The following is a 15,256-nucleotide window of genomic DNA, read 5'->3' as shown; positions in this document are numbered from 1 at the left end:
GGTGGCGAACGAACCTGTCGAAGTTCTGTTGAGTATTGGCAGAGATTAATCATGCCACACCAGGTAGAGCGCAGATCAGGTAAGGTAAGAGAGGTATAAGACGTCGATTACGTGAGACTGGACTATGAGTACACAGAGCCAACAAAGTTGGTTACTCTTTTAACTCGATCATGTACAGCTGTTGTTGCTCCGCCTTCGATCACTAGCAGATCGATCTAAAGTACGTTGCAGATGTGTTTCTGGGCACATCCCTTCTAACCGTTTATAGTGATGTACTAAATACTTTTAGTGGCTATACAGGCAGACAGGCAGACAGTTCTCGGACAAGTGCTGTTATGAAACCACACTCCTGGAAATGGAAAAAAGAACACATTGATACCGGTGTGTCAGACCCAACATACTTGCTCCGGACACTGCGAGAGGGCTGTACAAGCAATGATCACACGCACGGCACAGCGGACACACCAGGAACCGCGGTGTTGGCCGTCGAATGGCGCTAGCTGCGCAGCATTTGTGCACCGCCGCCGTCAGTGTCAGCCAGTTTGCAGTGGCACACGGAGCTCCATCGCAGTCTTTAACACTGGTAGCATGCCGCGACAGCGTGGACGTGAGCCGTATGTGCAGTTGATGGACTTTGAGCGAGGGCGTATAGTGGGCATGCGGGAGGCCGGGTGGACGTACCGCCGAATTGCTCAATACGTGGGACGTGAGGTCTCCACAGTACATCGATGTTGTCGCCAGTGGTCGGCGGAAGGTGCACGTGCTCGTCGACCTGGGACCGGACCGCAGCGACGCACGGATGCACGCCAAGACCGTAGGATCATACGCAGTGCCGTAGGGGACCGCACCGCCACTTCCCAGCACATTAGGGACACTGTTGCTCCTGGGGTATCGGCGAGGACCATTCGCAACCGTCTCCATGAAGCTGGGCTACGGTCCTGCACACCGTATGGCCGTCTTCCGCTCACGCCCCAACATCGTGCAGCCCGCCTCCCGTGGTGTCGCGACAGGCGTGAATGGAGGGACGAATGGAGACGTGTCGTGTTCAGCGATGAGAGTCGCTTCTGCCTTGGTGCCAATGATGGTGGTATGCGTGTTTGGCGCCGTGCAGGTGAGCGCCACAATCAGGACTGCATACGACCGAGGCACACAGGGCCAACACCCGGCATCATGGTGTGGGGAGCGATCTCCTACACTGGCCGTACACCTCTGGTGATCGTCGAGGGGACACTGAATAGTGCACGGTACATCCAAACCGTCATCGAATCCATCGTTCTACCATTCCTAGACCGGCAAGGGAACTTGCTGTTCCAACAGAACAATGCATGTCCGCATGTATCCCGTGCCACACAACGTGCTCTAGAAGGTGTAAGTCAATTACCCTGGCCAGCAAGATCTCCGGATCTGTCCCCCATTGAGCATGTTTGGGACTGGATGAAGCGTCGTCTAACGCGGTCTGCACGTCATGCACGAACGCTGGTCCAACTGAGGCGCCAGGTGGAAATGGCATGGCAAGCCGTTCAACAGGACTGAATCCAGCACCTCTACGATCGTCTCCATGGGAGAATAGCAGCCTGCATTGCTGCGAAAGGTGGATATACACTGTACTAGTGCCGACATTGTGCATGCTCTGTTGCCTGTGTCTATGTGCCTGTGGTTCTGTCAGTGTGATCATGTGATGTATCTGACCCCAGGAATGTGTTAATAAAGTTTCTCCTTCCTGGGACAATGAATTCACGGTGTTCTTATTTCAATTTCCAGGAGTGTATATCTTCAGAATAATTAAGAATTAATAGTGTGGAGGCTAATTACGTTACATCTTTGCGATTGGTTGTTGTTTGTAACATTGAAGCCTTACAGCTTGATGTCCGTTGTGGGGACTTGTCTTTGGCGAAATTTCCGACTCCACATGGCAGTTGCATGCAGTTGTCTTAGCAGTATTCGCTAAGAGACTGCTTGAGATGGACTTGCAGACTCTCACAACATAACTTACTTTCCGGTCCCTATCAGTTCTTACACCATGCTTCACGGGTGTTAACGGTCCACCTCTCCTTGTAGATCCGTTGGAAAGTCCGCGTTGATACGCCAGCCGGGCATCTTGAATCACGGTATGGTCGCGGGAACGTCGAAATAACACAGTTCGTTTTTCTTTTTTGGGATGCTCCACGTCGACCGTGGTTACCGGGGCGGTTCCATACTGGCTCATACAGACCACTTTAATGCCAAAACTTACGTCAGAGGCGGAGGATCACATGACGCGTGGTAGTAACTCTGCACTATCTACATCGTTCTAAAGCGTTCAGTGTACTCTGTCAAGGGTGCGAACGATATTTCTTCCGGTGAACATCTTACATACTCGGTGAGTCCGTTTTGCTCTGGCTCTTGTGCCGTCCCTGCTGGTGGGGCCGCGTGTGTTGACGCTTCCGCGGCTGGCACGCGATCTGCCGCAAGAAGCGGCCAGCTGTGAGTTTTTGCCTTGCGGCCTGCTGGTGCCTCACAGCTATTTCGGGAGACGAGCCCGTCGTCGTCAACCGCCGCCGCACCCTCCGCCCAGGCCAGAGGTCGCCGCAGATGTTCTCGTAAACACGCGCCTGCCGCGCCGCGCAGCGCCGTTACTCCCGTTTACTTTGCTTCTGTTATCTTTGAGAGCTTTGAAATGCAGCGGGCTGAGGTTTTCGCTTAGCGACGTCTTACTAGATGTCTGGTACGCCGGCTTATTGGAACGCCTGACACTTGAGAACGGCAGCGGCGCGAATTTTCTTTCACGGGCGGTTATCTTCATCTCTTTGCAAACAGTATTCAGAGGCATTTATTTCGTTCATTGCCCCACAGATACTATTATTATTGCTATTATTATTATTATATGCATCGTGGCATTCAGAGTAAACATTCATGCGCTATGGTGTGTTGCTGTTTCGATTACTGAAGCATACACTATTGACTGTCATATTAATGTTCGTTATTTTCGTGCAGTGTCCTCTGTATCCCCTCCTTCAGTTATCTTTCAGTAAAAATTATCACTATTACCTATTTTTTGTCAATGATCCTACTTTTTATTAAACTACTTTGTGGCGACACTTAAGTATTATCTGTCCCTTCCTCTTCCATTCACGGATGTAGTAAGAAAGAAGCATAGCCTGCAGCCTTCACTATCTCGGAGGGAGAGGGTGAGTCATGTTTTGGGAGTGGCGAGGTTCCAATCCTGTATTATCTTCCTGGTTTCGTTATTTCTTTATTACCGGGCGAGTGGCTGAGTGGTTTTTCAGGGATGAACGGCAAATTTCCTTTTCTCATCTTTTTTCACGTGAGCCACTGTTCCATTACTGATGATCTTCGTGCTGACTGCAACTGTTTGCTTCTTGCAACTGAAATTTGTGCGTGTATTTTTACCTGTCTCTTTTAACAAGGATTAGAGTCTTAAACCCGCTGACGAAGAAGGCACTACTACGGAGCAGAAGTTCGGATTGGCTAAAAATGGGGAAGAAAATCGGTTTCGTCTTTTAGATTCAAGCGATAGCGATTGAGGGAAACCGCGGAAACATACTGGACTGGAACCCGTTCCTCTTGAATGGGAGTCCGGCCTCTTTACCAGTGTACCACTTCATTCGTTTGGTCGGTATCCTGTTGTGCCAAATTGTTATGATAACTTGGGACTAGCTCATAGCTTCTTTTTCTTTTTAGGGTTCCGTGCCTCAATCGCTATAAACGGAACATTTATAGGATCACTTTGTAATCCATCTGTCCGTCTGTTAACAGCCTTTTTTTCTCAAGAACAGTTTGAGGTATCAAGTTGAAATTTATGTCAAATAATAACGTCTATGATCCCTTCACGGTGTAAAAAATTTAAGCTTCTAAGTCAATGCAGTCAAAAAATACAGCTGCGTATGTCACATATTTTGAAACTTAGTCATCGAAACCTATAGGTGAATTCTCTGTTCACGTAATTACGTTTGTACGGAACCTTAATCCTACTAGCACTTGTACACTTTTTATTTTCTTTCTATCTTCCTTCTAATCGTTGCAGAGGTGTTTCAGAACCACTGCAGATTTCTTTAGCTGTTCGTGCTGACCGTGCAGCAACTAATCACTCCCTTCCACTCTCGCTTTTAGTGTTAATTTGTTTTTCTTTTGCCGGCCGTGGTGGCCGTGCGGTTCTAGGCGCTTCAGTCCGGAACCGCAGGACTGCTACGGTCGCAGGTTCGAATCCTGCCTCGGACATGGATGTGTGTGATGTCCTTAGGTTAGTTACGTTTAAGTAGTTCTAAGTTCTAGGGGACTGATGACCTAAGATGTTAAGTCCCAGAGTGCTCAGAGCCATTTGAACCATTTTTTGTTTTTCTTTTGTTTATTAGATGTTTGTTCTGCAATTATTTCCTGGAGTCACATGGTGGTCAAATAGGAATATATCGCAATATTGGAAAAACAGAATCCGTCATGTCACAACAGTTTTGCATTCCGAAAAGCAGAGTGTAATAGATTCCAAAAGATTACATACAGCTTCATGTGTATACGTTCCAACTCAGTCACTAACTTAACCCATGAGGGTACATTATGCGCCTGGAATATACGCGTTGCTTCGTTGAAAAACAAAAGGATGGACAGAAGTTTCTCAAGAAAAAAGAAATTTAATGATGTGTTGTTCATTCTTCAACGTAACTTCATCAATAAGGAAATCGATGGTTGTAGCACACAGAGATATGGAAAGAGCAACGGTGGAGTGTAGTTTCACGACTGTGCATTCCCTTTTAGCAATGGGACGTGCTACAGGGTTATGACTCATCAACAAAATAGTCAACATCTGTTCCTCTCAGCCAGTTGACATAAATATTTGGCATAGAGCAACGAGCGTTTCAGACGACAACAGGGCACAGAACAACAGACAAAATTTTTTCAGATCGTCTTCATTATAATAGACTTAAATTTACGTGTGCACATGGTGTCAATCCTGATAAAAATACTGTACCATAATGATTTTGGTCGATGGTAGCAAGTGGATATGGAGTGGATGTCCAGCCGAAGAATTTCGTGACAAGCGATGTAGACTTTTTTTCTCTGGTAAGTTGTGTTTTTCGATGTAATCTCCCTACTGAAATGTTTACATCTGGAAAGAGCTATATACTGGTGATGGATTTATGATACGGACAGGAATGAACATTCGTGGACTATGGACCTCAACGACATCCGCAGAGGTTCGTTGATTAATCGGACCACATTCTCTGATGATACTGGAAATTATTTGCCTTATTATGAATGACACTCCCCCTTCCACGAAGAGAAGTCAGCGGACGACATAAGAGAACACCAGGACATTACTTACATGTCCAGACCGAGTTGATTTAGTCAGAGAGACAGAGTGGGTTTCAAACTGTAGTATTATTTAACAACAGAATGAATTTTCACTCTGCAGCGGAGTGTATGTTGAATTGAAGCTTCCTGACAGATTAAGCCTATATCGGACCGGGACTCGAACCTGGGACCGAGGGCTTTCGGAGGCAAATGCTCTGCCGATTGAATTATGGAAGCACGACTCACAGCCCGCCCTCGTAGCAGGTAGGTAACGAGGTACTGGCAGAAGTAAAGCTGTGAGGGCAAGTCGTGAATCGTGGCTGGATAGTTCATTTGGCGGAGCACGTGCCAACGAAAAGCAAAGGCCCAAGTTTCGAGTCCTGATGTGGCACATAGTTTTAATCTCCCAGGAAATATCGTTATTGACCGTGTATGGGAGTTGCTCGTAAAATGCATTAGCCAACACAATAACAGTCAAAGTGAAAAATGGCTGGTAGATAACGTCAACAAATTCATAATACGGTGGCGCAAAACAATATTCTTCGTGTAAATACCTAATACTGCTAGTTATTTATTGTGCCGTAACCGGTTTGTGAACTTTTCCAGGTTCATCTTCGGATGTTTCTATGGAAGCTACATCACTTTTTCTTGCACAATGCTGGGCGCTGGCTTGCGACAGCATGGGTGGCTTCTTCTGTTAAGTGTCCATTTGTCTGCTTCCATTTTGACGGCCAGCTGGTACATAACTTCACACACTTTTACACGGTATGTACGCATTTACAGTTTCATTATCACAGTGTAAATGCATACAGATTGTGTAAAAGTGTGTAAAGTGATGCACCAACTGGCCATCAAAATGAAAGCAGGCAGATGGACGCTACCAGAAAAAAGCTACCCATAATATCGCAAGCCAGCACCCAGCATTATGCTAGAAAAAGTGATGTAGCTTCCAGAAAACCACTTGAAGTCATTAGTTGCCGTTTTATGTTTTTACATTCAAATATCCCCCCCCCCATGAACCATGGACCTTGCCGTTGGTGGGGAGGCTTGCGTGCCTCAGCGATACAGATAGCCGTACCGTAGGTGCAACCACAACGGAGGGGTATCTGTTGAGAGGCCAGACAAACGTGTGGTTCCTGAAGAGGGGCAGCAGCCTTTTCAGTAGTTGCAGGGGCAACAGTCTGGATGATTGACTGATCTGGCCTTGCAACATTAACCAAAACGGCCTTGCTGTGCTGGTACTGCGAACGGCTGAAAGCAAGGGGAAACTACAGCCGTAATTTTTCCCGAGGACATGCAGCTTTACTGTATGATTAAATGATGATGGCATCCTCTTGGGTAAAATATTCCGGAGGTAAAATAGTCCCCCATTCGGATCTCCGGGCGGGGACTACTCAGGAGGATGTCGTTATCAGGAGAAAGAAAACTGGCGTTCTACGGATCGGAGCGTGGAATGTCAGATCCCTTAATCGGGTAGGTAGGTTAGAAAATTTAAAAAGGGAAATGGATAGGTTAAAGTTAAATATAGTGGGAATTAGTGAAGTTCGGTGGCAGGAGGAACAAGACTTCTGGTCAGGTGACTACAGGGTTATAAACACAAAATCAAATAGGGGTAATGCAGGAGTAGGTTTAATAATGAATAGGAAAATAGGAATGCGGGTAAGCTACTACAAACAGCATAGTGAACGCATTATTGTGGCCAAGATAGATACGAAGCCCACACCTACTACAGTAGTACAAGTTTATATGCCAACTAGCTCTGCAGATGACGAAGAAATTGAAGAAATGTACGATGAAATAAAAGAAATTATTCAGGTAGTGAAGGGAGACGAAAATTTAATAGTAATGGGTGACTGGAATTCGAGTGTAGGAAAAGGGAGAGAAGGAAACATAGTAGGTGAATATGGATTGGGGCTAAGAAATGAAAGAGGAAGCCGCCTAGTAGAATTTTGCACAGAGCACAACTTAATCATAGCTAACACTTGGTTTAAGAATCATGAAAGAAGGTTGTATACGTGGAAGAACCCTGGAGATACTAAAAGTTATCAGATAGATTATATAATGGTAAGACAGAGATTTAGGAACCAGGTTTTAAGTTGTAAGACATTTCCAGGGGCAGATGTGGACTCTGACCACAATCTATTGGTTATGACCTGTAGATTAAAACTGAAGAAACTGCAAAAATGTGGGAAATTAAGGAGATGGGACCTGGATAAACTGAAAGAACCAGGGGTTTCTACAGAGTTTCAGAGAGAGCATAAGGGAACAATTGACAGGAATAGGGGAAAGAAATACAGTAGAAGAAGAATGGGTAGCTCTGAGGGATGTAGTAGTGAAGGCAGCAGAGGATAAAGTAGGTACAAAGACGAGGGCTGCTAGAAATCCTTGGGTAACAGAAGAAATACTGAATTTAATTGATGAAAGGAGAAAATATAAAAATGCAGTAAATGAAGCAGGCAAAAAGGAATACAAACGTCTCAAAAATGAGATCGACAGGAAGTGCAAAATGGCTAAACAGGGATGGCTAGAGGACAAATGTAAGGATGTAGAAGCTTATCTCACTAGGGGTAAGATAGATACTGCCTACAGGAAAATTAAAGAGACCTTTGGAGAGAAGAGAACCACGTGTATGAATATCAAGAGCTCAGATGGCAGCCCAGTTCTAAGCAAAGAAGGGAAGGCAGAAAGGTGGAAGGAGTATATAGAAGGTTTATACAAGGGCGATGTACTTGAGGACAATATTATGGAAATGGAAGAGGATGTAGATGAAGACGAAATGGGAGATACGATACTGCGTGAAGAGTTTGATAGAGCACTGAAAGACCTGAGTCGAAACAAGGCCCCCGGAGTAGACAACAACTACTGACGGCCTTGGGAGAGCCAGTCCTGACAAAACTCTACCAGCTGGTGAGCAAGATGTATGAGACAGGCGAAATACCCTCAGACTTCAAGAAGAATATAATAATTCCAATCCCAAAGAAAACAGGTGCTGACAGATGTGAAAATTACCGAACTATCAGTTTAATAAGTCACAGCTGCAAAATACTAACGCGAATTCTTTACAGACGAATGGAAAAACTGGTAGATGCGGACCTCGGGGAGGATCAGTTTGGATTCCGTCGAAATGTTGGAACACGTGAGGCAATACTGACCTTACGACTTATCTTAGAAGAAAGATTAAGAAAAGGCAAACCTACGTTTCTAGCATTTGTAGACTTAGAGAAAGCTTTTGACAATGTTGACTGGAATACTCTTTTTCAAATTCTAAAGGTGGCAGGGGTGAAATACAGGGAGCGAAAGGCTATTTATAATTTGTACAGAAACCAGATGGCAGTAATAAGAGTCGAGGGGCATGAAAGGGAAGCAGTGGTTGGGAAAGGAGTGAGACAGGGTTGTAGCCTCTCCCCGATGTTATTCAATCTGTATATTGAGCAAGCAGTAAAGGAAACAAAAGAAAAATTTGGAGTAGGTATTAAAATTCATGGAGACGAAGTAAAAACTTTGAGGTTCGCCGATGACATTGTAATTCTGTCAGAGACGGCAAAGGACTTGGAAGAGCAGTTGAACGGAATGGACAGTGTCTTGAAAGGAGGATATAAGATGAACATCAACAAAAGCAAAACGAGGATAATGGAATGTAGTCAAATTAAATCGGGTGATGCTGAGGGAATTAGATTAGGAAATGAGACACTTAAAGTAGTAAAGGAGTTTTGCTATTTAGGAAGTAAAATAACTGATGATGGTCGAAGTAGAGAGGATATAAAATGTAGACTGGCAATGGCAAGGAAAACGTTTCTGAAGAAGAGAAATTTGTTAACATCGAATATAGATTTAAGTGTCAGGAAATCATTTCTGAAAATATTTGTTTTGGAGTGTAGCCATGTATGGAAGTGAAACATGGACGATAACTAGTTTGGACAAGAAGAGAATAGAAGCTTTTGAAATGTGGTGCTACAGAAGAATACTGAAGATAAGGTGGATAGATCACGTAACTAATGAGAAGGTATTGAATAGGATTGGGGAGAAGAGAAGTTTGTGGCACAACTTGACTAGAAGAAGGGATCGGTTGGTAGGACATGTTTTGAGGCATCAAGGGATCACAAATTTAGCATTGGAGGGCAGTGTGGAGGGTAAAAATCGTAGAGGGAGACCGAGAGATGAGTACACTAAGCAGATTCAGAAGGATGTAGGTTGTAGTAGGTACTGGGAGATGAAGCAGCTTGCACAGGATAGAGTAGCATGGAGAGCTGCATCAAGCCAGTCTCAGGACTGAAGACAACAACAACAACAACATTCAAATAACAGTCACGGGTTCTAAAATATCCGTAATGGATAAGTTTAATATTCTTCATTCTGCATACCAACCAAAATACTAGAAAACAGTAATTATCGCTGCTTTATCCGTTTGTGATCTGTTCTAGAATTGGAAAAAATATCCTCTCGTGTCTTGTATCACTTGGAGAAAAAGTTAAGATCGCCTATTTTTATATACAGTGTGAAAAGTATGTCATCTTATCACCATAGTAAAATGAAAGTTTACTTTTACGTAAGATATTAATCTCTACTAATTCCTTTCTTTCAGCGGAGCTGCAATTAACTTTCAGAGCAAAGTGTGCTGGTTATATACACATATTTTTGTGCTACGTCATGTTATTATGAATACCCATTAGCATCGAGAGTTCCAGCCGTTTTAATCAATCACAACTATCAAAGAATGATAAATCCCTCGGTGATACCTATTTTCCATATGGATATTTGGGATAACACTATTTGCAAAGCGTGAAGGTATGTATTCAGCCGAACACTTCCATAGAAGTGTTTCACAAGTTTTAAATTTCTTTAATATTTGGCGACTTGGAAGAGCCGGAAGGTACACCGACGCCTTGGCCGCAGTCTTCCTGCCGTTGTAGGACATTTTCAGCTGTGTGGCGGGGTGTACTAGCTTGCCTGTAAGTCCCAGGCCCCTCCCCGTCATCCGCAACCATCGTGTGTGGCCGAATCTATTGCTTAAAGATATCTTCTCATCAAATTAGGCAAGACAGACTTTCATAAGGCTGAATGGCATTACTGAATACAAAGTAAACATTTTTTGGTAAGTTACAGTACCTGTGAGATCCTGGACCCATCAGGTAATGGTACTTGTTATTCGCTGCAGACGGCTACCCTTCATTGCTCACGGTAGTTAAGGCTCGCCACTGCAGACCAGATGGACGGTTTTCTGTTGAGAGAGAAGCGTTAGTAATAGTAAAAGGAGCATTGGTTTGCTTCACCAAGTAATGCAAAGCAATGCCCGATTTGGTGGTAGACGAGAGCCCAGTTACCCCTTGGTCCGTTTGGATAGTTAATTGTGAAGCTGTAGCATGTCCGTTGGCCTTCACGTGCTTACATAATCAATAGTTCACGTCGGCAGTGACATCAGTCCACTAAGGGGAAATGTTCACAACAGATCTATGCGAGCTGTTCACTAGCTCACAATTTCAGAAACACCGGAGTCCAAGCCCTTCTTACATATGACTCCTGTTACACTGATATCTAAAGGCGACGATAAATTAATACAATTGTCAGTCTCTTTACTACCCAGACACAAACGTAATGTACAATTCGAATATTGTATCCATTTCAGCGACATACGATTCAATATTTAACACTCCTATCTAACTGAATACTTCCATTCTCTACCAATTTTTCTCGATACCCAACACTTAAGTGAATAATATTGATACGGTCAAGAAAACAAAATTATTGTAATTACTAATTCAGGTAACGGCATTAACAGAATAACAGCTCTGTTGCAGAACCTTGCATACAATTGAAACAGCAATTAATAATTTCTGAAAATACACCTTTTCCATGATCTGTCTAGTTGACGTTTCCGTTAATTTCTCAAAATTGCTTCTTCATATAAAATATAATTTGGCATTGGTTACCTTTCTTCCACAAACTCCATGTCCCGTATTTTAATTAAAATGATACTGCCATTCTTATTACTTCCACAGCATTTCAGAGCTGCAACCGGTCTCGAGAGGCTGATTATGTTCAAACCTGTCGTGAAGTGAAACGTTTTTCATCAGAAAGCGAGTGTCAGTTACGTAATCTAAACAATAGTGTTGACGTTGGGCGAGACTGGAATAAGGGTTCTTTGATAACTAACACACATAGTTATACTATTGACTGCAATGGCAAACGTATAATGCAAGCTGATTTATCTGGCTCTATCTGTGCTGACTGGCCTCGTACAATATGCCGTACATATTTTAGTCACTGGCTGAAATCACACAGGGTAATAATCACTTTGGTTACTTACACTACGAACTTGTCCGTTCGAGTTTGTTCCTTTCAGAATTGTCAGCGCCATGGACTAGATTTTGTTGCAACTCTCAAAATTTACGTCTTGCGTTAGGATCACTTCTCCACCATCCATTGATCTGACTATATTATTAGGTACATCTGCGCAACCATAGTGTGTACCACGAACGTCTGCCGGCCGCGGTGGTCTCGCGGTTCTAGGCGCGCAGTCCGGAACCGTGCGACTGCTACGGTCGCAGGTTCGAATCCTGCCTCGGGCATGGATGTGTGTGATGTCCTTAGGTTAGTTAGGTTTAAGTAGTTCTAAGTTCTAGGGGACTGATGACCACAGCAGTTGAGTCCCATAGTGCTCAGAGCCATTTGAACCATTTGAAGCACGATCGTCTGTCCCGGCATTTAACAGCCAACTTAACTTCAACCATCTCCATATAATTTGGCTGTCCTTGTACTGCCCCAAGGTATTCCCTGGCGTTATCCGCTTATCTTTTTCTCCTTCGGATTTCAAGCTAGTACTGGTCATAATCATCTTTATGAGAATGAAACGACCAGACGTTAGGTACCGCAATTACTCCCTTTGAAAGCATTACTGTAAAGAAACTTTTTATGAAAGGAATCACTTTATGCTCATAAAGTTAAATCTCAAATTATATTCTTTTGATTCTTCACAACAAATAGTTAAGGTATTGGCTGCTATTCATCTCTTTACACTTAAAGTTGTTTCCATAGGTATGAGTAAACTAGAACCGACACTTTCATTAAGTGAAAAATAGCACTGTCCTTTCTTGCTGTACCATGGAATATAATTGGCGGTTTGACGCTCTATAAGTTGAGTTGGGTACTAATTTAGTAATGCTGTTACTCGAACTTTCCGACACCACAACAGTATCCCACGTTTCTCCCCCAAACAAGGCATCTGAGTCTTTCCTAAGCTCTCATTGCAAACATAGTACAATCCTTCCGTATAAAAGATCCAGAAACCTCTACCAAGAAACAAGGCTCTGGTATGGGTGAGCTACTTCGCACTGACCAAAATTTTCTTCCATTTACTCATCATTCAATCTTAACGGTTCGATGTGTTACGAACTTATTGATCAATTAATGATGTCTCCAAAGTTTCGTGAGCCTACAGCTCCTTTATGTGGACTATCCCATGCATGAGAGTAATTGTCAAGCCCTATTTCGCGACTAATTAATGATCGCGAGAAAAACCCTTGCAATTGGAACTAAGCTAATGTTATAGCAAAAAGTACTTAGTTAACATGAATCAGATTACATACCCGATACAACTACAAGTGACTTTACGTCGTCGACTCATCATCCAGATAACTCTCGTTCAAAATCTTAACCACATTAACAAAACCTTTTGAAGCCCGCATCGTAAACATAAAAGGAACAATCGAGTAGCGTTATTAACACTTCTGATAATGATGATATTTTAGGAGTTCGCAGTCGGTGCTTCATATAGTAGCCAGCTTCGTGGCAGGAAAAGTCAGTTGGCAGCTACACGGTGTAAGCACTCCTGGATTTCCTTTCATCAGTATCTGCGTTAACGAAGCCTCTGCTTTCCTCATCTTCCTCTACAACATGACATTTTTTTGTATTTAAATCAGAATAAATATAAAATAAGAAGTGAATATACTGAAAACCACAAATTGAAGTTTACTTGTGAAACTCTCATACTAGTGCGTTAGGATATTCACTTATGGTGTGTCACACATTCCAAAATTCACTGCACATTTTTTTACACATATGCACATTGTTTGGTGTGTGTATAGGTGTCAGTACAGTACAACAACAATACCAAAATAATGTAAAACAAAATAAAGGGTAACTTTTTGAAGCATATGGAAGTATCGTCTGCAAAAAAAGTACAGAAAATACGCAAACGGAGATTTCTCTTCCACATTCTTATTGGTCAACAGTTTCTGCAACAATTTAAGTCGAAGTTCTTGGTTATAGGAAAGTCCCTCCAAGCTCGGCTGAATTCAGAATAGGCAGCCAAGCACTAGCGTTGGAACAATCAGCCGTGCAGGAGAATTCCTATTTCGTCTGCCAATATGCAGTCGATACGTACCAGGAAACGTGCGCCACATGAACATCGCGACATGTGGCAAGTACGTCTGCCAACTATGCACGGAAGAGTGTTGTGTTTCCTGTGTTACAACTGTCTTTTGCTTGTTTCGCTAATGAAGCTTTACGTGCATGTTTCGACCAACGCACTTTCTTTAGACGAAGCAAGTCTATGAAATCCTTGCAATGTGATACTTTTACGTATGGTTTAGTTAGTTTCATGTTATATATTGTCATTTATGAACTACAGGGAAAGAGTGATGACTCTGTAAATATTGTTTTGTATGACAAATGGTTCAAAACATTTCAGTTCCTTTCAGCCGTAGCTGTACGAAGGATTATTTTATGTACACATCGAAAAGTCAGCCCACATATATTAAACAAACTATTCTTATGTCAGATTATTTTTCGAACACATTGAAAAGTCATCCCATGTGTATTAAACAAATTGTAGTAGCCTTAATCTTAATTTATTAACTGACTTATTTTCGGGTTCATTAAGAGGTTTTTATTTCAATATACTGACGTTAGATAGCACTTCTGCATCAGAAATTAGTGAACACTACGTCTGTTTCGAGAATTTGGTAGAAGGTGATACTTATTGGCACTTTTTTTAAAGACTTTTGTGCATCACTATACCTGGTCAAGACAGCGTTAATGTTATAATGTAATTATTCATGCTTCACCGGCCATCTGTTGACATCTAGGATATTATGGAATCCAGCCGCTGTTCGCATCGTTCTCGCACGATATTTCAAAAGCGTCGTCGCTGTCTTCTTCAGGTGCATCCTGACACTGGTCCTTGGTTCGATCGAGTCGACTGACTCACTCACTGCTCATCCATACGAGCCTACCCTGACTCGTGTTGGCGCAGGTTCAGCGTTGTGCGCTATTCCTGCAAACCTCTGGGGGTGGGGTAGAAGAACTCACTGATCGGATTGTCTGGACAGGCCTCGACGGCCTATGAAGTCTGGGTACTGTCCGCAGAAGTTGACTAGTGCCTCCATGGTGAGGTTTGGTCCTAGCCCCAGGAATTTCTGGAGAATTGGATCATGTTGCGTTTCCTGTTGCGTGTCCCCCGCCGACGCGCCCCGGGCTGAGACAACAGAGATGTGTTCCCAGTCGGTGGGTGTGAAAACGGGGGTACTTATTTATGATGTTCAGATCCTTCCTCGATACCAGTCCTCTAAGGGCCTTGGCCCGTAAGGCTAGTGAGGAAGGGGTGATTTTGGCCTGTTGGGTGGAGTGAAGGGGTAGGGGTGAACCAGGTGTGGGTATGTCCCATCACGAAGAGACGCGGCGACCTTCTGCAGCACCGGCTGCACGCTGTGCTCCGTAGGGAGCGGCAAGCATTCAGTCGCTGCCGCAGCAAGTGGGGGTGTCTCAGTGTGCGCCTCCTCGTCCTGTGCCCGCGACTCGACCTCCCCGTCAGGAGGGAGAGCAGCAGCAGCTTCAGCCTGACAGAGACAGATTGGTCTCTGTTGTTCGGTGGAGTCTAAGCTGGTTGGCTATTCCTCCAAGCTGGCGGTGTGTGTGGGTTGTCCTTTCGTTGTGTTTATGTCCTTTCAGTCTGCTGGGACGGCGTTCCTGGCGT

The 15,256-nt window shown here is 43.8% G+C and overlaps 1 protein-coding gene across 1 annotated transcript in view; it reads left to right on the top strand.

Moving 5' to 3' along the window:
* Positions 1-15,256, top strand: part of LOC126353850 (uncharacterized) — a 233,863-nt gene that overhangs the window by 152,017 nt on the left and 66,590 nt on the right. The gene's annotated exons all lie outside the window — the stretch shown is intronic.

The sequence above is a fragment of the Schistocerca gregaria genome, chromosome 3 (assembly GCF_023897955.1).
Source record: "Schistocerca gregaria isolate iqSchGreg1 chromosome 3, iqSchGreg1.2, whole genome shotgun sequence".
Taxonomy (NCBI): domain Eukaryota; kingdom Metazoa; phylum Arthropoda; class Insecta; order Orthoptera; family Acrididae; genus Schistocerca; species Schistocerca gregaria.
The sequence above is the reverse complement of the archived record's forward strand: the minus strand, read 5'-3'. Positions and strand labels throughout refer to the sequence as shown.